The sequence below is a fragment of the Metopolophium dirhodum genome, chromosome 9 (assembly GCF_019925205.1).
Source record: "Metopolophium dirhodum isolate CAU chromosome 9, ASM1992520v1, whole genome shotgun sequence".
Classification (NCBI taxonomy): domain Eukaryota; kingdom Metazoa; phylum Arthropoda; class Insecta; order Hemiptera; family Aphididae; genus Metopolophium; species Metopolophium dirhodum.
The window spans coordinates 4,031,927-4,057,443 of record NC_083568.1 but is presented as its reverse complement, the minus strand read 5'-3'; the positions used below and the strand labels follow the sequence as shown (position 1 = coordinate 4,057,443).

Genomic DNA, 25,517 nt, shown 5'->3' with positions numbered 1-25,517 from the left:
CTAGTAAAATGTCGCTATAAATAGGATTGATTTGTCGTTATCATGGATCTATATTGTTTAAAAATTATGTTATTCGCTTTAGTAAAAATATAATTTTGAACGTTGAAAAAATTTATTCCAGCAAATATTGTGTCCGGAAAATGCCATTTTCATTATATAAATAAAAAAACCTTAACTATGGAAAAAGTCTTGAAATTATTCTATGCTTAACATTGAATTTTGAATTAATGGCATGCTATTAATATAAATATATATACTGTGAGTATGAGTCTACAAAACCCATTGTGAATATTTTGTTTGTACTTGATGATAATCACCAACGAAATGTATCCACAAATTGTAATTTATGCATAAACTATTATAACGGAGATCTTTTCAAATATATATATTTTATGTATACCTATTGAATAGAATCGCGTTATTATTTGCCAAATTTTTTTTATTTATAATTTTAAAATAATATTTTTGTAGTTATGATTTAAAACATTTATTAAACAAACGAACAAAAAAAAAAAAAAAAAAGTGAAGGGCGATGATGTCCATATTTCTTAAATTATATGAGTACAACTACTGAGTATTAGTAGATTATTTTTATTGAAGTATATAAGTAATATATTATCTTTTATATGTATTTTAAGTTTTGTTAAATCAACATTACGAAAAAGTTAGAATATGTTTTTGTACCTATCTCATCGACTGAAATTCAATACAAACTATGAACATTGTTTTATTCGGCCATAACTCATATTTGGTTAGGTAACATTCCTTTTATTCATTTAATTATTTTTATTAAATTGAAACTATTCACGACCTACGTTTGAACTGTGAAACTTTATAAACTTTACGGTAAAACAGTATTAAATTAATTTCTCGTTAGAAAATAAATAACAATTTTTAAATGAAAAAAAAAAAAATTGTTTCGTATAAAATATTTATGGTAGGTACCTAACACCCGAAAGGATTACCGTGGTGTCCGTGGAGTGATAGTTTGATATTATTTGAATATCATATTCCTTATTTTCGTACTTAAGATACCTAATGATATAATTATTATAGAACTGATATACAAATGCCATTGCGATAAAGAACCAAGTACAGTATGTGGGCTGTGGAGATAATTGCTTAAAACTTTTTATCACATTGTAGACTTTCAACAACTTTCATATATAACATTTCTACACGTAGACAGATTACCACAACTCTTAATTAGATGGGTCTCGTTTACGAAAAGTTGGTATCAGCACATAGTTTTTTTGAAAAATAGCGAAAATCTGTAAATATTAACTAACCTAATCAAGCGCCATTAAAGGCTTTGATTGTTGTTTGGTGGACTGGTATATCTACTCAGGATTTTGAATACAATGATTCATAATTGCATTCATATTTAAAAGACGCCTTATACTAACGTAAATCATTTTTATAATTAAAAATTAAAAATATTCTTAAAATTTTTTTTTTTATTTATCTACGCTTTGGATATTATACCAGGTCATTTTAACGCCTACAATAATTATGATATTATATTATCTACATATTTAAATTGAGCATATTATTATGATTAACAATTGTTAATCATAAAGATTGAGTTAATTTATAATTTTGTTATTTGTAGGCTGATTCACCAAGCATGCTTAACTCCCTTTTATCTTAAATAATGTATTTATTCAAATTCTGATTTTTAAAAGGATTAACTATACCTACTTAAGAACCATATTTTCAAATACTTATTTTTATAATAATAATAAGTTTTAATAATTTTAATAATAGTTTATTTTATAAAATACCTTTAAAAGAGATATGATGATATAAATTTGTTTTTTTTCTAAATGCAAAACCCCTGTTTAAAACTACTAAGTAGAAGGTTTTTTTTTTTTTTTTAATGTGAACGCATCTATAAACCTTATTTTAAACAAGCAGTTTTTGGGTTAACCAACTTTAATTGACTTGTTAACGATAATTATAGTTCTTGAGTATAAAGATTTTGCATAAAATATAAGTAATATTTAGTCACTTATTATACTTAGAAAATGTTTACAAATTATAAAATATTAGTTTCTACTCGTGGGCCTATTATCATGGATTCTTAATTTATATATTCTATCGTATCCTTAGAACATAAAATGTAATATACAGTATTTTGCACAGTCTGAAACAAAAATAGTTTAAAATTAAACTGTATTAAATATTTAAAATGAATGTATCAGTCAAAACGAACAAATAAGGAGATGGAAATAATTTGTTGGTAATGTTTTGAACAAAAGTGAATTAAATAATGATAAATGTTCATCACTGTGTAGGTATACACTGTAATATCTCAACTTAACCTGGAAGTTGAAATTATAGTTATTATTCAATATTAATAGAAAAACACATTGATAAATGAAAATAAAGTAAATATTATTAATAAAAATATGAACATATTAAACAATTTTTGTTTTGTGTCTATATACTGAACATTCCCCTCTCAGAATTTTTTTGGACCATTGTTTAAAAAAAAAAAAAAATTTTAAAACTATATAATTATATTCGACTTTCTGCATGTTCACCATGACTGGTCCATATAATTCCACGTTGCATGATAGGAAGTGATGCCAAATTAAAATATTATTGTTGGATAAATATATTTTTATTTTTATTTTTTTGTCGTTTCCCGTAGCTTATAATTCTTGTTATAATTGGCGGTACTCCAACGGCAAGTGTAAGATTTCCGATGCTGAGTTCTAAATTTTAATATGTATAGTATCAATGAAAATATAAATTCACTTGCATCTGGTTTTTATGTTCCAGCTATTTTCGTATAAATATTAGAGTGTTATCATAATACCTTTTACATACATTTTACGCTTAAAATATTATGATATACGTTTTTATATGTAATATATGTACGCAATGTGTATTATTATTTTTATTATTCGTTATAAAAAAAACTTTTTTTATTTATAAACATTACATGTTTACACAGGTACGTATTTATTATTATCTAAATTTTATTAAACATTATCATGTAGAAAAATATTACCCAAAATCATTATATCTATCCTGAATATTATCTGTAAAATATAATATGTATTAACAAAACGTTGAATAAAATAAAATATATCAACAATACAAATAAATACGCTAGTACCGAAAAATAATTATGTCTTATTAAAAAAACAATCTTAATAGACCAAACGTCCAAGTTTTTTCTGGTTTTTTCCTTAATTTAACATGATAAAAAAATATTTTGCTTATTTTAGTTTTTTAAAGTATGATCTATCTTAGACGCAATTTGGGTTAGGTTAGGGTGCTAGATTTATGTCGACTAAAGTGATCAGTGGGGGGCTTTGCCCCACTTTTATCTATATTATTATTATAATGAAAACGATAAGGTCTTAGAAATAAATATATCCAAATACCCATGGCATAATATTATAGTCAATAAAAATTTGATGATGCGATCAGACATTTGGGTGTTCTAAGCACTCCCAAGCACCCCCCCAAATTGCGCCTATGGTTGAACGTATAGGTACACAGGTTTGGTTATTAAAATAAGATATCACACCTAACCACATTGAGTATTGTTGTGTATGAGTAAATATGTTCAGCAAAATTGTGTTTCATTTTAGGTTATCGATGAAGCAATGTTTACATTATTTGTGAATTGCAAGACATTTAAAACAAATAGGTGCTTACACTCTGAATAATTTTTATAAGTTGACTATTATTATAATTCTACTGATTTAAAAATACAACACTTCGGTTTAATATAGGTGAAATTATATTCTCGCGGAAGCATTGCGAACGCAGTTTCCGCGGCGTCGTCGGTTCAAAATGGAAAAAAAAAAAAGGTGAAATTATATTAAATTAACTATAGAATTATATATATACAATATTATACTATATACACATGTTAGGAAGCACATTTAATTGATATACATTGTAATAATATTATATAAATAGTTTTAAAAATATAGTATCTATAACTGCTTTAATCAAATAAGGTATAGATCTTTTTCGTACCTATTTGATTAGTTAAACTTAATCACAATTTATTTTGTATTAGTAAACTGATAAAGTTTTGATGACAGACTTCGTTCAACTTTAGGTAAAGTTGAGTTCATTTTGAATTAAATTTAAGTTTGGCCACTAAAAATTAGATTAATAACACTCATGAGTTGGGATTTTTTTCGTTCCTAATTAAATATTAGTTGTTGAAACCGCGAAAAACAACAAATAACTTATGCATAATGGATATTGATTATATTATGATTTATATAATACCCCGAACAAATTTTATTGCATAAAGAATTTTTTCAATCTTTAAAGATATGATCACGATTTTTATTGGTACCTACCTAGAAAATGTTTAAAAAAAAAATGTTTACTTTTCTTTTCTTCGTTTCACGTCTTATTTGGAATATAAGTAATAAGTATAATAATATCGATGGTTAAAATGTGAAACCACGTATATTCATAAATTATAATACATCGGTAAATTTTTGGGAATAAAAGCAAACAATGGTTTAACTCTAGAATTTTCATAATCTAAATCTATCTAAATTTTCGAACTCTCAGCTATTACGACATTCGCGATGTACCTATATAGAATATTATGCCCAAAAGTGATAATGTTATTTATTATAATTATATTAATTTGGTGTTTAAAAACTATGTTGTATACTGTGCCTAAGCACGGTCCCCCGCTGGCCACGTCTCGTCTGCCATTGAATTCGAGTATAAATTTGAAGAAAATAAAAATTTTTTCTTAGATTTTATACGGTGACGAACTATACCGCTCATAGATTCATATACATTTAGAGGACCACGGCGTTGTGAATTTGAGTAATTTTACATTAGACGTGTCATCGCTGTATAACGTCGGGTAGTGTACGGTATAACAGGTACCTACATATATAATATATTATACATTTAGTTTGCGCCATACCCTCTCGCCGACATGTCGTTCGCGAAGATCGGAGCTCTAGGGGTTAACGAAACACCGAGTTATACTCGACTTTGATAATCAGCGTGCCGCCGTAATAATCGCGATTCGCGGTATATCATAATTAGGGTAGGTATATTGTCCAAAACGAAATCACAGAAGGCTCGATCGATCTAGTCGTTGTTCGAGGTGGTATCTATATATTGTTTGCACGGGCCAGATAATATATTATTATTCTAATGGACACGGCCGGCGTCTTCTTAAAGTTTGTTTATTCCCGTTTTCTCCTCCTTCGCCTGCGGCGTACTCGTCGATCGTCACGCTACCAAATCAAACCTTCGCTCCACCAACGAATAGCCGTCAAAAAATATCCATTCCCATTGACGCTTAAGCAGAGGCCAGAGTCGAAGCACTCTGCGAAATTCGATAAGCGACAACTGATAATAATAATATGCTGAGTCATATCGATTAATCGTTTGGAAATAAGTTATGCTCCGACCGATCGTATCTGCATTGTAGCCCCTATAACCGTTTGTGGTTCAAGCTGCTTCGAATAAACCTTTGGTTGATTTCACGTTTATATTTTTTCATTATATCGAAATGTAGGCACAAAGATTACTTTACAGTTTACGCCACTGCAGTTGATGTTAGGTATAGCGAATATTTACACAGTAATTCAGATTTACAACTCCGAATTCATTAAACTAATAAATAATAATAGTTATTGTAATATGGTGTACATCTTTTGTTTTTACGTTATGAGTTCATGTCAGAATCTACTAATTTACGTATGCAAAGTTTACGATGTTTTTGTCACAGGTTTAGGATGGGTTATAGCTAGTGTAACAAGTACGTTACCCTGCAGGGTCTCGCTGATAATGATTTACTAAGTGTTTCTGTAATTAATTACCACAGCAAAATGGCAATATTACATTACATGCAGGTATAAACTAGACAGATTGGTAATTAAAAGCAAAGTTTTTCTAATTTGTTATTTGTATATCATCAATGTGTATGGGTAATTATTATATGTATCATATTTTGATTAAGTTTAAAATTCTAAAAATGTAAAACCTACGAACTTTTTGTATTAAAAACATATATAGTTATTATAATAGGTAGGTACGCATTGCATAATGGATTTCCACTAATTTCCACTTAATAAAAATAACGGGAACGATAAAACTGTAGTTGGCACGCAGTCGTTTATTGGATCGAATTCTGGCTGTTCTACGCATCAATGTTTTTCGGTATCTCCCTTCGTGCATTCATAGTACAGTTTCGCCTTTCGCCGTACACCACCTTACGCGCATTTAACTAATCGTGTGCATATAAAACGCGTCCACCTACGTCATATTTTTGCGAAACTTTTCCGCGGAGAGGACAATATACTGCAAGCTCGGTCGCAGAGGTTTTAGAGGATTACATTAAGGCGAAACCGCCTGCAAAAAGTTACTCTGTACGTTTTATAGTGTATACGCCGCAGCCACCCCAAAATCCCGTGTATGATTCGACGGGGGTTTTATTGTTATGCACCGCAGTGTAGGTACATTTTCAATTTAAAGTAGTGAATACTAAACGATTTGTTTTTACGATTGCGTTTATATTTTACGGTCCACCTTTTAGATGCCAACGTAATATAATATAATATATATTTCGTACGCATACACACTGTACGACCCATACCTCCCCCGTGCACCGCCGCGAAATTGCTTTGTCTGCGAACACACTCCTTCTATTTATTTAAGACTTATCTACATGATAAACTTATCGCCGCGTAACAGTTGTGTGCGCAATACCGAATATCAAATGAAAAGTTTATCGTTTCCCAGACAGATGTTCGGGGTTATCCGCCGGTCATTAAGCGTCTTATCCAATATGATACGATAACCTGGGTGGCTGGTGGTTTTTATTTTACGTCAAACTTTTCTCGTCGAATTTAGGTGCTCGCGGAAGAGTGACAAGGTCGTGTCGCTCCGATGAGGGACTTCCGAGACCGCGCACGTACATATTATAAAATACAATGCTGCAGTTCATATCAGCACTTTAAAAGTTGTGCGTTTAACAAGTTTCACAAATCTGTATTATATCGCGCGGTGTCTCGACTTTGTGGAATGACTCGGTATCATTCCGTGCATTTCGCTAACAAGAACTATCATTAAGACGTGATACAGTTATAGTTTGGTTATATTGTACGCGCATAATAATCGTTATTGTTTTTATATGACGTTTCTCTGCGATTTCACACCTATAGAGAAATGCGTATTATAATCGTAAAACAATCCCTCGTTTCAATTGTTCGAGTCTATATAATAATATATCCACTGGCAATATTATTATTATTATTGCATTACAGTTAATAGTGTTTGTTCATCATTTATGCTTGGTGCAAACATAAGAATATTAACAGCACTTAGTCTATTACGTGAAAACGTGTACAATTTGAACGTTTAATTCTTGTACTCTTAATATTGTAGGTAACGTTTTAATGTGAAAAATAAAAACATTTTTTCAATTACGCACACGACAATAAATTGTGTTTGCTTAGGCTTTGTGCGCAACTCTGCGCAAGTATATTCAAGGGGATATTCTCTTATTGCAAAGTGATAAGTAATGAACGGGTGTGTAAAAGTAAAAGTAAATGTAAAAATATTGATCCATTATTCGATTGCTTAAATAATTTATTCATGTCAACGAATCATTATTTTGCCAAACATTTTCGCTCTAACGGTAGTATTTTTAATGTCAAAATAGGCACTAAAGTCTGATGTAATATGAAGTATAACATTTATGACCATAATATCATCGGCTGCTATTCAACACTGTGCCATAATAATTTATCATAATTTATAAATTATATACTTTTACATTAAAAATAATCCATATATATTTCACAGTAGGTATTTACATATTTTATATAAAACTACAATTTGTCTAATATTAAAATGTACCTACTGTAAAAATACAATATATATGTATATATCATATATCGTATAATTATAGTATGAAAAATTAATATAATTTGAGATAATATGAGATATTATTCAATAGTTATAATATTGTATACGAGCCGACGAGCCTCTGAATTATGGTGTTGTAGCTTAAAAATATTTTCACTAGCTGTCCCCAACTATTATAAGTTATCAGTTTATAACGATATAATAGGTACCTATACTCATATTCGTTAATTTCGCTAATAAGTCCTTTTGTAAACTCAATATTTACTATTTAGTATAGATAACTTGCATTAACTTTGCGAATCGTTAATTTTCCAAACCGTAACAAAAGCACTATTTGACTAGTGAAAACTAGAAATATACAAACGTACAGACTTCTCGACTTTTTAATGATTTAAGGGTCGATAAGTTATCAAGTTCTGTTCACGGTGCAGGTATATTTTCACGGTAAATCGATAAGCCACGAGTAAGTCGACAGTCACGTGGCATTGCAGTAACATATTATATGGAATGATCGCCAGCCCAAACGAGCCGGGACGAAAAAGAAACACCCTCACTGCGACTCCATCTCTACAGTGGTGGAGTACGATTGCGCGCGTTTTGCCTTTTGGGGCATACGATTGCGCGCAGTGCCGGAATAACAAAGAACATGATTTTGACTATTCGAAAGCGTACGGTTGCGCGTGAAATTGTATGTGACGCTGCCAAATTGTTTGTAACAAATTTCAGTTATATCGTGATTAATTTTTATATTTAAATACAGATACGAATTCATCCGTTCAGGAAGTTTTTAAATACATTTACTTAAATATGCTTATTATTATAAAAATATCGTTAAATATAAGTGAATAACAAAAAATAAAATAAACACTTCACGTACACACGCAGTCTACGTCATAAAAGGAAATGATTATCGTTATAAAAAAAAAAAATATTCATAAAAAATGGTTAATATTCGAATAGATAAACTACTGCGGGGTCCCTATGACATCACTCTCCCTTTCTCATGAAAACGAAAGGGACACCACCGTACTCATGTCGTACAGTGTAATAGTACCTATATATACTATATCCGGAACGAACCATTATATAATAATGCCGTCGAGAATCTCGGACATAGTTTGTGACACTTATTACGCTTCAAATTCCCGAGTATCCGCACTGAGCTCCGAAAATAGATTCCCAGTCGAGGTTATGTAACCATTTCGCGAGACCAACCCTCCGAGGAGACCCTTTGTCTAGGGATCGTCGAGAAGAGGACGTCGTCCGTGCACTATTATATCGTGACTAGTGAAACGACATCCGAACGGGGCGGCGGGTTTATAATATTGGGTGGCTAATGTAAATGCTCAGACTTATCGCCACCAACCAATCGTCCTGGACGCGTTTACATTATTTGACTATACAAGATTGAGTGCATATTTTGATGGATAAAAAGATAGGTTTTTTTTTATCCCAGTGAAACGAACGGTCAACCGGGGAAATTTGCACAACACACGCGTATATTTTCTGTTATACTGTTTGCGGTCAAAATAATTCAAATTACACGAGATCACTATCACTGTTATTTTATTTCTGAAATAGTCAAATCATCAATACTGTAATGTTTTTTTTTTTTTTTACTGTAATGTTAAAGCTGCAGTGCGTGGGTTTTTAGAGCGACGCGCTGCCATCATCTATTTTTCGACGAGGCTATAAAATATAAACCATATGCAGACATATTATATAAAATCACGATTTTCATTTTCAATTTAAAAGATAAATAATCGGAAAATAAATCATAACGAAAATAATAACTAGACAAATTTAAGACCACAACACACGTCTAATCGAATTGAATCATAATATATGAAATGCGGTGATGCAGTTCTGCGCGTGTTGCGCGGTCAATCGTGCGTGGAAAATTCACAAAAACGTACTAAAAAAAGGATATACATAGGTATTGTTTTGTGGTATACTTTAAGCATCATCCACACCATTATAAAGTGTATAGGTGTTCAATCTTGCCACACCAGTCACCGGGAAAACCGCAATCTGTTTTATAGTAGGTTAGTATACTCGACAAGCCCCCTCCCCCAAAATATAAAAATCAACCAACCAAATATCCACGGTGGCGGATTCTGGCGCCTGGCGGTTGATCGACTCATCCAAACAATTGTTGCGAACGCAAAAAAATTTAAAATCACTCTCTAATCACGACAGTATCTATATCTTCAGATATAGCATTATATATATGTATACCTAATAAGTATTGTCGAATATCGTACGGTTTATTCGCTCTCGCGATAAATTCGAAAAGATTTTTGAATTGTTTTTTTTTCCCGTGGAGAAAAAATCTGGCAACCGGAGAGTCCCAGCTACGGCACGACAAATGCCGACAGTTATTAATATTATTTCGCTAATAGATCTACAATGAACCGCGATCGATACCCACACCGTTACATTATAGTTTACCGAACCAGAGTTGGCAGCTATACACGATGACAATGCATAAGTGGTTGCTATAGACTAACTATTGTGTCGAACTTATGTGAACAGCCTGTTTCATAAAATCGTTATATTTTTAACACGAAATATCCATATGTTATGAATTTTTATAAAATGGGTACTATTAATATTAATCTTCCATTAAAATAATTTTTCACTCACGTGATTTTGTAATAACAATTAATACCTACAGGTATTGTCAATTTTTAAGTCGATTTACCGGTAATAATAATTGATATTATACTATGCCATATTAGAGTCTTGACATTTCAAATTATCGGTTATCGTCTTGTTTATTTTAAGATATTATATTATTATGATTGATATTTATCAAAACTTTAGATAAAACGTATTGCAGAAATTCACACCTGATACTAGTGTTATATTATTTGAAGATGGATTGGCCAATCGAATTTAAAAAAACTGTCCGGAGAGCGGTGACATGAAGGTTTCTTCAAAAATTTGATAGCAATGATAAATCGCTACATTTAAATAATGTCTTTGACGAGAACTCGGTTTCATAGTGTTAACATTATGATGTTTTTAAAAAGATTTTTTAATTAATTTTTTAGATGTTTTGAATTTAGTAAAGAATATGATACAGTATTAAAATGTCAAATCTTAAAACCTACAATTTAACGTTTTATCAAAAGGAATAGGTACAAGATAAAAAATACTTAATAAAATCGTAATACTCTTGAATTTAATATAATAAAATAATATAAGGTACCTAATATTGTTTGGTTTTAAATTGTTTTTTGAAAAGTTACTAGAAAATCCCGAAGAGTACTAGTCGTAATTACCTGCTTTCTATTTTCAAAAAAACCAAAAAACGACCTTATCAAAGTACCACCCATGATATCGAACCCGTCTTTAAAAGTGCTACTTGAAACTTTTTCAATAGTCTACCCATAAAAACGTACGCTGAAACATCATTGCAAAACCAATAAGTATAAATCATTCCTACACTTGAATGTTGAACGAATTCACATAGTCATAACATACATAATGTTACATTATTTGCTAACAAATATTTTAACTCGTGTTAACGCCATAAACAACGAAACCGTCGTCTACCGATACTTACATCAGCTGCATACATATTTTAATTACCTATAATATACTCTATGTATGACTACTATTATTAAAGATCATTAATACTTCTCCTCGCAAATTATATAAAAAAATAAGGAGAAGGTATTAAAATCCAAGTAAAAATTTAACAAGCCAAAAGTAAACAATCAGATACTCGAGATTAACGTTGCTTAAAAAATATTATAACCCATCTTTTTTTTTTTTTAATTTTCCTATGAATATATTATAATACTTTTAATTATTTTCTGGTACGGAATTAAACTATTGTGTCATTATGCTGTTAAATTTATGATGATAATATTATAATATGCATTTTTATCGTTTCGAATCATTGCGGTTCATTCTCCATTTAATGTGCACTTGTGATTCATGGTATACCTATCGCCGAGACGCCAACACCAGCTGTAGTTTGAATTGGCTACATTATTACGCCCAAACACAATAACTGCAATTACGGCGTAGGTACATATCTCCTCCATCGCGGCTGTTGTCGTAAATAACGCGAAATCGAATGACGAAAAAAAACTACATCGTTATATATATATTTCGTATGACAAAGTAGAGCAACAAATTTAAACATGTAAATAATAACAAACTATACGAATAAGGGTACAAATAATAATAATGAAATAAAATAATATAAAATAAGATAAAATAATTATAATATGTCTAATATGGCAGGTGTTAACTATTATAGCTGAGATAAATTTGGAACTACAAGCTAAAGATTCATGTCCAGATCTTGTATCCAATCAATCACATACATGTTAGCTGTATGGATATCATTTATAGTGTCTTTGAATGCACGGCATTCAATTGCTATATGGGAGATTGTTTGCATATCATTTCCACAGTCACATGAAGGAGTGGTGTGTAATTTCCATTTGTACATCGTTATGAGGCGCCGTCCAAAAATATATACATGGCTCGTGATCGGCACAGCGAGTGCCTTGGATATGCGATGTACCCACATTCAAGACAATGCAGCCAGTCGTAGACGAGTCGGTGAAATGATAATTCCCAAGAACGGAGCAGACTAATAATATGTTTACACTTTGGCTTTCTAGTTACGCGGGTAAATTTTTGAACAGGTACGCGCGTTTGTTGTTTACGAATTATACACCGACCAACTTTGCTCCGAGTCTCTTGATTCCTGTTTAGTAATTAGCAGTGGTGGGGTAGTCTTTGTGTTCTTTGTAGATAAACAAAACCGTTTATATAGCGTTCCGGCGGTAGCCGTACAAAATTCTTTGGACAGTTAATAATTAAGCTAGGGGTAACATTCAACTGAGTTTTTATTCGGTCGGAATTTCGGGCAGCGGGAAAAACCGCTGTGGACTCTACGCATAATATAGTCATCGAACATTTCACCACAGGTCACACATATCGAATGGAAACTTACGACTCGATGGGTACGTCAAATGCAGAATTTCTATTTTCATTTTAACATTTCATCTACGAGCAATCTATAGATATGGTAATTTTTTTTTATCGCCTAAACATTTTTTATCTTGTCAGAGAACAGTTTTTTTATTTACACTTAAAGATTCATATCACTTAAATATTATACGTCATATGGTATGATATTAGTTTATTAATAACCATAATTTGAAATCACTATTATCCGATTCAGTATACTAAATTATTAATTATTAAATAATAATAACTAAGAAAATATAATCAAATCATAAAATTAGTAACGCAAATATAACCAAAAACTGTTTTCTTTTGAAGCTTGTAAATTTGTAAAGTATAATACATTGCAATATAATTAATTATTATTAAATGATTTCCAAAATATTGTATTTGTCGACAGCAATATAACTATCAGTGGTTTTATAATTAAAAACAATAAAATATATTTTATGGATTCGCGCAATCACATTGCTTATTATTTTGGCCGGAAAAATTATTACATTTTGTAAAAACGCTCACCATTATTTCAAAAATATTATTAAGAATGTTTAAATCGACGTACCTACCAATTATGCTCAGTGAATTTGTATCAATTCAGTGTTTACCATTTTTTTAAGTATCAATTTTATAATGCTATTAAATTTACACTATACTACTTTTCGTTTATGTTATTTAATGCGATTTAATTTTACAGTTGCTTATTGAATAAGCTGTTTTGTAACTAAAGTTTATAATATTATTCTAAGTATTCGAAATGTTATAGAAATAATAATAATCTAACCAATTGTTATTTTGAAAAGTACATGAATTAGGTATACCTATTATAAGATTGAGACACAAAGAAACCAAAAACATGTAAACAAAAATAATTTATCTAACAAAATATATTAAAGTGATATAATTTCATTCATCAATCATCAAATTTTATACCATGTTATGGCTGAAAAACAGATAACTTCCAAGAATAAAATGGATAAGCTAAAAATATTTTTTGAATACATTACACTTCATGAAAGTATAATTTTTATAGTTTAAGAAAGTAATTAAATAAATTGTGTTGATTGACTAAAAAAATGTGTTTTATACGATTTGCAGATTATAAAAGTTAATTCATTACAAATGTATGTTTATGTATTGAGAAAAAATTAATTTCTTTAAATAATTACAGACAAACTGACTTTTTCAGTTATAAAAAATTTTCTTTTTCCCGTTTCAAACATTATTTCTGAGGTTGAGAACAATTTAAAAGTTGATGAATTTATTTTCTTTATTATTGAAAGGTATATGTATATGATATAACACACAGCGTTACTGTGTATGCGAGTAATTAGTAAATTATAAACATTAATTTTAATGTTGAAATACTAATAAATGTCTGTCAACTACACTTACGCGCGACTTTTATTCATCATTAATAATGATAAAAATAATAATATAATACAGATGCGTCTCAACGAAAGGTTAAAATTTTAAAACTGACAATAATTTACCGCAACGCAAGCGTTAAGTACTGTCGCTCGTGTAGCGCGTCCGATGGAATCTTAGATATTTTCCTACCCGTCGCCCATCGGTGTTATAATATAGGTACGATACGTGTTTTTCAGTTACTGTCCAAGCAATAATGTACCTATACGTTACACAATGTGTGTTATAATATATATTTTATTATATACCAATTCCAGTGTCCCGGTTCAAAAATTATTGCCTTCACACATTGTATAATAAATTTATACAATAGGTAATATGGGAATGGGGGGGGGGGGGGTACAAGTATACAAGACTGGACGGCGTGAGGAGAAGGGGGGCCCAAAACCCTAGTCATAATATTCTAAGTGGTTTTTTAAAATTTAAAAATTTTTTTTTTAATCTTAAGGAGGTCATTGGGCAGTTCCAAGTTCCGTTTAAGATGGCGGGGGTGGGTTATCATGAAATAAATACCTGTAGATATTAACCTATACACGCGGCGTTCGTACTGCAAGGTGTCCAAAAATCAAGATAATATCAAAATATATTTTTGACAAAAATAAAAACGTAGGCATCTACCAATGCTTAAAATAAAGTTTTGATACACTGAACTTGAAAAATAGTGACGTTACTTTAAAATTAACCGAGCAAAGAGTGCTCTTTTCATTTATTTGAAGTAAGATTTACTTCACGTTTTTTTAGGAATTCTCTTATGAAATACACTTTTATCAATACGTGAGCATAATCCACATTAATAATAGGGGTGAATTACAAACTATAATTGTGTTATTTTAATCGAAATATACAGGGTGATCTTTTAAGCATGATCACTCTTATTTTTCCCTTTAATAAGTACATTTGTTCAAATTATGATTTTTAGAATTTTCACGTTTACCTAAAGACCATATTTTCATAATTCTCATGTTTTTGTACTACTTAAGTTCACTTAAGGAGTGTTCTGTTCATACAAATAGGTAGAGCAATGCTTATAAAATCATCCTGTATATATCACATTAGATGTAGCAATATTATTTATTAAAGACGGCCATTAAACCTATAAAGTCTAATTAGTCGTTCGATTTCGTAGTTACAAATATTAAAAGTATATTATTTCGTAATAGTTTTGGAATAAATATTTGTAAAAATGCACTGAAATTCGTAATCAAAATTATTGTTATTTATATTGAATAAAAAAAAAAATCCCATAACTTTGGATACCCGCGACACGCCTCTGTTGTTTATAGGCATTGTTATTATTATATTGCGTTACGCTCGTAGAATACCTACATACATCATACACCACCAGACTATATTTTATTATAATAAATGAACCTATCTGAAACGGCATGCAGACGAGATGTGTATTGGTGCGGTGTGGTGGGATGTAAGTAGGACGTGTGACTTACTACCTATACCGACCGAGACGTACTATAATATTATTAGGTACTCATAATAATATGTATTGATATATCGCGGATTATAGTGAATCGATTTATTTAGCATTTTCGGTTTTCGAACCATCGTTTTCTGCCACGGTCACACGGTCGCCCTTACACGTTGAATTATTGATTTGTAAAAAGAGCGTCTGTATTCAAATCAGCTATATTATATAACACGCACATATTTTGAAAAGATTTTTTCCAATCACATTTGCATATTTTGCTTGGTGTTCGAAATATATTGCATGATTTAAAATACAAAATATGTATTTCAACACCAAACATGCCCAAAAATGATTTGAATTACGTTGGAAAATCGTATAGGTATCTGCCATTTGGTAAAAATAAACCAATTCTAAACTTTTGTATTAATATAATACTTATTTAAATATTTTTAGTTGGGTTAGTGTCTTAATAGTTTTACTTTTAGTTTCAATATCACCTATAAAATAAATTTAATTTTAAAACCAGCCATTCCTATAAAAAATTGGTATCCGCGAATGCAGCTATAATATATTGCACGCCAAGCTGCTGTATTATAATAAAAATATATTTGTAGTTATATCTGTACTCAAGAGATAATCTTTCTTCAAAAGGTATCTTTACTAGTCGTAAAGTATAGGACATAGGTAGATAATCACATGTATCAATTTATGACTCAAGGAAAAAAATTGGACCTTTTTTATCATTTGTGCTTTGTGAACACAATGTCTATATTCACCTCTTAAGGATGTCGGTGGTTTTTCCAATTTTTTTGATCTTCCATAAAATTTGAATATTGTATTTTATATTTTAGTTACTACCTTAATTATAATACTTTTCCACTAATCTACTGCTCGATACCTATTTAGGGATGGGGGAGGGGGTTGATACAGTGAATTATATCAATGAAAATGACTTCACAGAAAAAACTCTTATGTCCAGTATAATAGTCGGGTTTCGTTAATTTATTTTTATTTAAAAGAAGATAACATTTTTCAGGTCGGTTTAAAGGTCGAATTTTAATTTTACTTTAAATAGTGGTAGAAAAATAAGTTTGAAAAACGTTGTGCATTATTCAAATACATATTTTAGCTTCTATATTATAATTTGGAAAATCGGGCTTGAAAAAAAAAGTAGCTAGACTAAAATGCAATTTAATTGTTTGATACTATACATGCTATTAATGTAGGTATAGTACCTATATACAAAATCTTGAAATATTTCGAATTTAATAACAACACTATTATACCAATAATATAATAATTATAATAATATGTATATCATAATACCAATATATTGTATTCTGTATCATATTATTTAGCTACTTAAAGTATAAATTGTATAGTTTTAATTCCTATCCGAAGAGAATTTGAGATAGGTGACGTATATATATATACTATATAATATAGTTCTGAGTTTTTGACATCTTCGATCGCCGACTGACGAGTGACATTTGACATCTGAATGTATTCCTGTATCGTCATAATAATTGTCATAACTATCAAACACAGATGTGTAGATAACTCAAACAAAATTAATTATTTTGAATATCTAAACCCGTCCACTGGTTGGTTGTTGGTGTTATTTGTATCGTTCAATATAGAAAGTATAAAATATGAATTAACAATGATACGGCAACACTTATGAACATTCTATAATTTATATCATTTTCAAATCAAAAATGTAAGTACAAGTAAGAATGAAGAAAACATGAAATAATCTTACTTTGTCTACAGCGTTGAAAGAACATTACGCACATTCCATTAAGTAACATTTTAACTAAGAATTTAAAATACTTTATATGGTGAAAATATCAAAATTTGAACAATTTCACACACATTTTAAATACTGGAGTAAAAAAAAAAAAAATGGAAATATAAGGTTAGTCTAATTAATAATGTGGTCGTTATCCTGGGTTTTTTATGTTCTCGTAAAATAAAATAATAATAATATTACTGTTAAAACATGGAGAAATATAAAAGGATCATTATGCTAATTGAGAGAGTGAAAGGTGTTTTATGTATAACTCATTTAATAATAATAACTATAAAAAAATAAATTATATAATATTATATAACAATAGTACAATATAATATTATATTCTACTGCAATTTTTTTTTTTATTTACATAATAACGATATCAAATATATTTATAATTTATGTGTCATGTATTTTATTTGTATGGTGGTGTTGAATAACAAATAAATGCGTTCCTTTATACATTTATTCTTCATGGCTGTGATATTATATTTGTCGGCAGACAGATTTAGTCGGTAAACTTTACGGTTAGAACATGCAATGTGATGTTTGTTTTGCCCTAATATTAATTGCCTATGCATACTAAAAACAATTTTCAAAATTAACATATCAATATATTCTTAGTGCTAATTGTGTGTTGTTAATAATGTACGAACGAGATACATTAAAACAATTAAACACTGTTTTCCGTTCACTGAATATTCACTGTAAGTACTTAATGATCGCGTGGGATTTATCGATTGCGCCGAGTCTTAAAACAGTTTGTACAAAATGGTATTATAGAAATTAGCCACACGTTTTAGATGGTGAATTAATAATATTTCTCTTAGATAATTAATTACACAAGTGATAATATTAAATTCGCGGGTATAAGGTATACGGTAATCGCTGAATTAATAAAATGTAAAATGTATTCAAAATACCTAGGTATATACTTTGTTTGATATAGTTACGTTATACACAACAAACTATAAAATATATAAAAGGGGTAAGTATCGTTTATTTTGATAAAAATATAAAATCGTTAATATAATAGTATTTTCATCAGGTGCTGTTTGTTTTCTAGTAGGAACCTGTATCATTTTATGCATTGAACATTTCGTTGTAATTGCTAAAGCATTTTGAATAGATATCATCGCAATTGAATTTAATCAACCTTTTAGCATCAAAGAACGCCAATAATTGTTGATTTGTCAAAGACGAGATGCTTTCTGTAGAATAATTCGACACTGGAGTTTACGTAAATAATTTTAAGGGCAAAATATCTTAGGATATTTCGATGCACTTAAAATCCAAATCTAATCCCAATCTATAAATTTCACTAAGTACCTAGGTAGGTAATTGTAATGGGGTACATTTGTTATTTTTATTTTTACTTTTCAAATGAACACTGAAACGTAACGATTTGTTTTGCAATTCATCAAATATATTTCAATCGTATAATTTGGTTTGACAGGTACACAGACCAGCTGCGGAAAGAATAATTATTTGAGTTAGTTATGTGTAAAAATTGTGCTTTGATTGATAGCTGAAACCCCGGACGTCGGACGACGGACATGAGGCTAATTTTTCGCCATGAATAACTAGGTAAGTACCTCGTTTTACCATCAACGAGACATTTATTCCTTACGTCGACTAATCGTTCGAGATTTCGTAGAAAAAATCTGCTCTAATTATAGGGTTGGTACATTGGCAATATTACGTACTTCTCGTTAAATACTCACCGCAGTCCGAGATTTAATTACATTTATTTTTGCTGCGAGTGTTAATGGGCAATCCATTAGCGGCAAATAATGTCAATGAGGGAAGTGTGCTGGGCCTCCAAACATTTTTGACTTGGCAATATTTTTAAAGTGCAGCGTACGGACCTACAAGTCTGAATAATAAATGGTCAATGACAAATAAAGAAAACCCACAGTGCGTTTGTTTCCGTCGTGAACGTTGAAAAATATATCATAATTTATTATTGAAAAACTTCAACGAAACAAATTGTACACGAGAAATTATTTCTTATTTTTATTTATTTATCGCTAACAACTGACATATACTTATAATCAGATATCGCTATTTGCTATCACATCCTCTTAATATCATCGACGACTTATACTTATGTTATTAAGATGATGCCATATACCCGCGTGTGTTGTCTCCATCTTACTAATGGACAACATGGCAAATTTGCGTTCAAAAGAACCGATTTTGTGTTGTTAGCTTTAATATTAAAGTGAATTGCGAGCTATGATCAAACTTAAAGACGAAAACTACATTATCAGTGTTCAATCGCCGATTTTTTACGATATTTTAATTTTTAAGCAAGTATTATGGGGATTTTGATATTTTAATATATTTTTACACACTTGAATCAAAGTATCTATGAACATAATGTAGAATAACAATGTCATACTCTGTCAGACTTTGTTATAATAATATATTTTTACAAACTGGTAGTATATTTACTTTTCGTATGATACATTGGTAGTCCTTATAAATAAGTAAGTACCTACTACACTACTACGGTTACGGTTTCATATATTATTGTGAGTTTGATTGGATTTTATTGACACTACAAGGTTTTTGAAGTCAGTATATTTTGTTTTAATTAAACGTTTGAAATGTTTAAAAAAAAATCAAAGAATTGGAAGAATTGGAAGAATTAGTTGGAAATAACTTAATAAAATTAAAATAAATGAATGGGTGCTGTTGAGTATTTGAGTATGGCAGTGACACATCATTTAGATTTTAGATTATAAGATTTCAAATTGTTTTCACACTGCTAATTTTTTTTATAATTTAAATAGGTCATACTGTCATAGGAAAACCTATAATATGAAAACAATTTTAACGAAACGTGAAACTTTTTTATTAAGACCTTCTCTTAGACTTTTATTTGTATCATCGGTATAAGAATATCATGCTGCAAATACAACGTGGAATGTCCCCACTAATATTTTATGATACTTTATAATTTCTGGAATTCTGTAAATCTTATTCAAACGTGAAGGACCATACCGTAAAGCCTTAGAATTTAAGTTTTTTAAAAATATTTTTTCATTCCCACGCATCACGCAATACTAAATTAAATTATATAGGTCTATACATATATGTACATATGTATGTATGTATGTATGTATGTATGTATGTATGTATGTATGTATGTATGTATGTATGTATTATATGCGTATGCATGTCACATACCTACTATAAAGTACCCACACAGCAAAATAATAGTTCAACATTTTTTTGTAAAATTTTTCAATACAATATTAATATAGGTATTCAGAATCATAATTGTTCGTAGTTTCGTAGTTACAAGAAAATGGCTGAACACTGTTTATATACATTCTCACATTACAAAATATGTTATTACATAAATATTGTGACAATCATTTGGATAAAATTAATTAAACATGATTAATTTTATAAATGTTTTAATAATGTTTCTATAATAATAATATAATATCAACTTTTAATTTCTTAAAATTTCCGCTTTTTAAACTAAAAATGATAAATTTTATTTGTTTATTTAAAAACCAATTTCAAAGAACAAAACTTTACTTTCTGTATATAAAAAAAAAAAACAAAAAAATAAAATGTATTAGTTAAATTTTCTTTGTAGGTTTATAAACCTAAAGAACGAAACAACCACAACATTTTATGAATATTTATAAATTATAAAACATTTAGGGCTCGGTGAAATGAATAGGTATAGTCGTTATAATTGTATGTACAGTAGCCGGCGGAGTCGATACAAAATCGGCGAAATCTATATTACACCCGTTTAACATATTATTATCTCTGATAATTTTTTTAATAGTATTTAAATCTGGGGCGTGGGCTGCAATACACATACACTTAAGGAAATCTATTTTATGACTGAACCGTTAAAAAAATAACTGTATTTCGTCCTTGTGTAGGCTGGACCACTGTTTAGAAATGTATAATGAATGACAATATCATTTCTGTGACTAAAGAGTAAAGATATGTATCAACCAGAAATAATTTGATTTGTTTTTATAAAAAATAAAAACAAAAAACAAAGGACAAAAGCTGTGCCGTGTCAAAACTATACAATAAGGTAAATATATTTTTATCTCATTCTCACCTCGAATACAATTTTGTTACAGTTGTTTATAAGCATTATCAACGATTGTGTCAAAGCTAAATGAGTTCTCCGATGGAGGAAATAGCCTTTTCTTGGCAGCTTTGTAGTCGTACACATTATTTATCCCGAAGAAACCATCTCGACATTCGTTAGCCTTTCTCCTTAAAAACATACCTCATGGAACATCTATACAATATTATTTGACACTATCTATAGACTGTACATCTATAGACAAGTATAGTACCTACACGATATTATATAATGTAGACTATAGTACTATTACACAAGTACTAGGTATTAGGGTAGTACATAATATTAAGTATGTGATTTTATAAATAGATCGGGATTATAATATTTAAACTATTTTATTTTGTATTTTATTGGACTTGAAGGTATAGTTAATTTTTGGCTGTAAATATATTTTTAATTGGGCATTCAAATAAATTAATAACAACTTATTGTTTATTATTTATTAATATTGGCTTTATGTTTAATTTGGAGGGATACTGAATAATAATATCTTATTAAAGATACATAAGAAATTAATAACTACTCTACCCATTCTAAATACGCTTAAACGTTTAACTAATATAATAATTAGTAAACAGTTAGACCATTATCAGATTAAAACATAATATAATATCCACAAAAATATTACCTACGAGAATTTAAAATTCAAATTATATGTTACTATTGGTATATAAAAAGTCGATAAACTGCCAAAAAAAAAAAAAAGAGGTGGGTTCAATAGTATGTAAATATATAGAAGACAATCTTGTTTAAGTTTCCAGAAAATAAAATAAAATAAAACAAAAATTGTAAGATTATTTCCAAATAAATAGAAATATATTAATCTGTTACGTTGACTCGCTATAAAATATTCCTTTGTACAAAATACATGTGGATATTTTATAATATTGTATTATTATTAATAATATGTAGGTATTTATACTTTGGTCAGAGGTGTTTTTACGATTTTGGCGTCTTAAGTACACACATTTTGGCACCCCCCCCCCCTTTTACTCATAGTTACAAAATACTTTTAAGCCCCCTTAAAAATAAAATTATTTTTCTTAATTCTATGTTGAGCAACTAATTTTAATATTTATTGTTAACGTCATGCGTTTTAATGTAATATAGGTATAATTTTATCTACTAAATATCAAATTTCTATACCATAAATAATGAATGTAAGTTATAAAATAGGAATTGTAACGTCAGCTAAAAGTTAATTCAGTTTAAAATATTGCTAATGCAACAATGCAACTAATTATTAAATTTGATATATTTTATTTTATCACTTAAAAAAAAAATACTGATTATAAATTGTATTTTAATAACTATTCATATCATTTTTGACCAATTAAATTATTTACAAATAATATGTATTTGTTATTTTTTTTAGATTTTTACTCTCATATAAAATATTATAAATTACATAACTATATAGAAACATTTTCATCACATAATTATGTACGCATATTGCTAATTTACTCATCCGAGTATTTCAATTACGATTGTTTATATAGTAACTCATTATATTTTATTTAAATGTTAACAAAATATGTTTTACATTGTAAAGTAGTAATCCTTTTAACAATTCAACATAATTGTACATCTACTTATACATAAAAGGGTTACATAATATGCATTCAAATTTTAATATTATGTTATTATTTGTAATATGAACTTTGCTCTTGTTAAGCACGTTTACTTTAGTCTTACAAACTAAAAGTACTACATCTTAGGGGGATATATTATATTATTACATTATAAATAAGTCATAATTAGGACTAAAATGAAATAAACAGTCGTAATTTTTGTCCCCAAAAAGTTTTACTTAGGTATAAATGTTTGAAATATTTTACTCCAGTTAATATGTAAATCATTGACAAAAAAAAAATGAATAACAATATTGTTTTTTGGTAGGTTGTTTAAAATTGTATCAAATAGTACTTATTATTAAGTACTATCTATTTTGTTGATTTTCAGTTTTTTTCGTAGTTCTTCGGAAACTGAGTAAAATATCAATCGGTTGAAGATTTAAGTATGTGCCCCTACATGGTACCTATACTTTTGGAGCTCTTTTTTACCTGGCAAAGGAATAAATACAATTAATACAAGCACATCTTTATAAAACCAACTAATTATTAATACAGCGGTGAATGGGTTACAAAAATGTGTGCAATTAAGCATTACACGGATCTTAAAATGGGTTTGAGGAATATTTAAATATGCATACGTCATAATCGCATGCTCGGGTACAGAAATAATTTAAAAAAAAATTATATTATTTAGGTAATGCAATAGCGCATCAGCTGATGCGAATAAGGGAAATATAATATAAATATTTACCTTTTTATCCGTTGTCTTAAATAACATTATACGCAGGTACACATCACCGTGTCAAGTGTATAAAATTAACAGTCATGTTTCAAGTGCTTATTGCGTCTATCACAAGCAAACAGATTCTCTTCAATAGTTTATTATTAGAAGGGTAACGTTTAAAACGATTTTTGCTCCCGAGCAACACAGACTCAGCGTGTTTACTGTCTAAGCTCAGACCCGAGTTGCATAAACCAAACACTTTCACGACTACCTGCTACGATTTCGCTCGCAGCGAGACACCCCCATACATAGTAGTGTTCTCGGGGAAATAAAACGGGGCGACGCGAGCGCATATTATATTCTTTTATCGTCTTGTTTGCCCTCGTCCTGGTTCAATGTGTGTGTGTGTGTGTGTGTGTGTGTGTGTGTGTGTGTGTGTGTGTGTGCTTCGATGAATAGTTGGGTCTATATAGTAAGGCTTTTCTCGGGCATTTAATAGAGCGGTCATGTGTGCCACGAGTGTATATCATTATATATATGTATACAGTTATTTACGCACTTTAGCTTTCCTTTTTAAAAATTAATGTAGGTACTAGGTAACTATTATAACATGCACACCAATTTTACTTGTAAGATGGCTTTTCTAGTTTATTTCATCCGTACAGAAAAACGAACGCGTAGACGTTAATTAAACCCGAGATATAAAATGTATTTTGGTTCCCTGTATACCTATATCAAATAGTATAGGTGGGCAGTCGTGTGTGGTGTATAAGTGCGCGACTACAATATAGTGTTAAGTTATCAAAATATTATGTTCCATGAAGATGTACTCACATACCAATTAAAGGCGAAGAGACCTATAGAATTTACACATTATAAATCACCCAACCTTTTAATACTACTATAGACATTCGTGGTTTTTTTTTTCATTTCGTTGTTCACCTTATTTAGTAATTAGTTGGCGAAGGAGCGACTAAGAAAAAAATTGAAAATATACGAATGGTATGACTATTTATGAAAGTTTTAAAATACAATATATAAAATGATTCGTATGCTAAATAATAGTTTTATTTGGTAACCAGGTCTATAACTTAAAAAATTGCAATAATATAAAATGTAATATGTATTAGTATTTAGTATAATTATTGGTATTTAGTGTGCACCTATATAATATTTAAGTACCTACTCCTTCCTATACCTGCGACTTACCTTTAACTTTAAAAAAAAACATCCCGTCTAATTTTTTTACTTGGGAGTTTTAATTTCAAGCGTGGGTATAACTGATAAACAAAGGTTTAGAGGGGCAACAGCTCCTCCCCACATTTTTATATCAACTACAGTTATTACAATGATAAGACCACAGTGTATAAGACTATAATATATAACGTTACTAAATTATGTTTAATTAAATCACTTATTTCTAATATTTTTAAAAAATATATAAACTACAAAATGATTGTGCCTATTCCTACAATGTAAGAAAATACAATTACTATCATTAAAGTTTATAAAAGGTTTTTTATTACCATGATTTAAACTCATTATAAAGTTACTAAAGTTGACTT

At 29.4% G+C, this 25,517-nt stretch overlaps 2 protein-coding genes across 2 annotated transcripts in view; one reads left to right on the top strand and one right to left on the bottom strand.

The window, feature by feature from the left end:
* LOC132952267 (probable G-protein coupled receptor 21) overlaps positions 1-25,517 on the top strand; it is a 122,143-nt gene that overhangs the window by 11,359 nt on the left and 85,267 nt on the right. The gene's annotated exons all lie outside the window — the stretch shown is intronic.
* Positions 1-25,517, bottom strand: part of LOC132952269 (phytanoyl-CoA dioxygenase, peroxisomal-like) — a 119,412-nt gene that overhangs the window by 30,446 nt on the left and 63,449 nt on the right. The gene's annotated exons all lie outside the window — the stretch shown is intronic.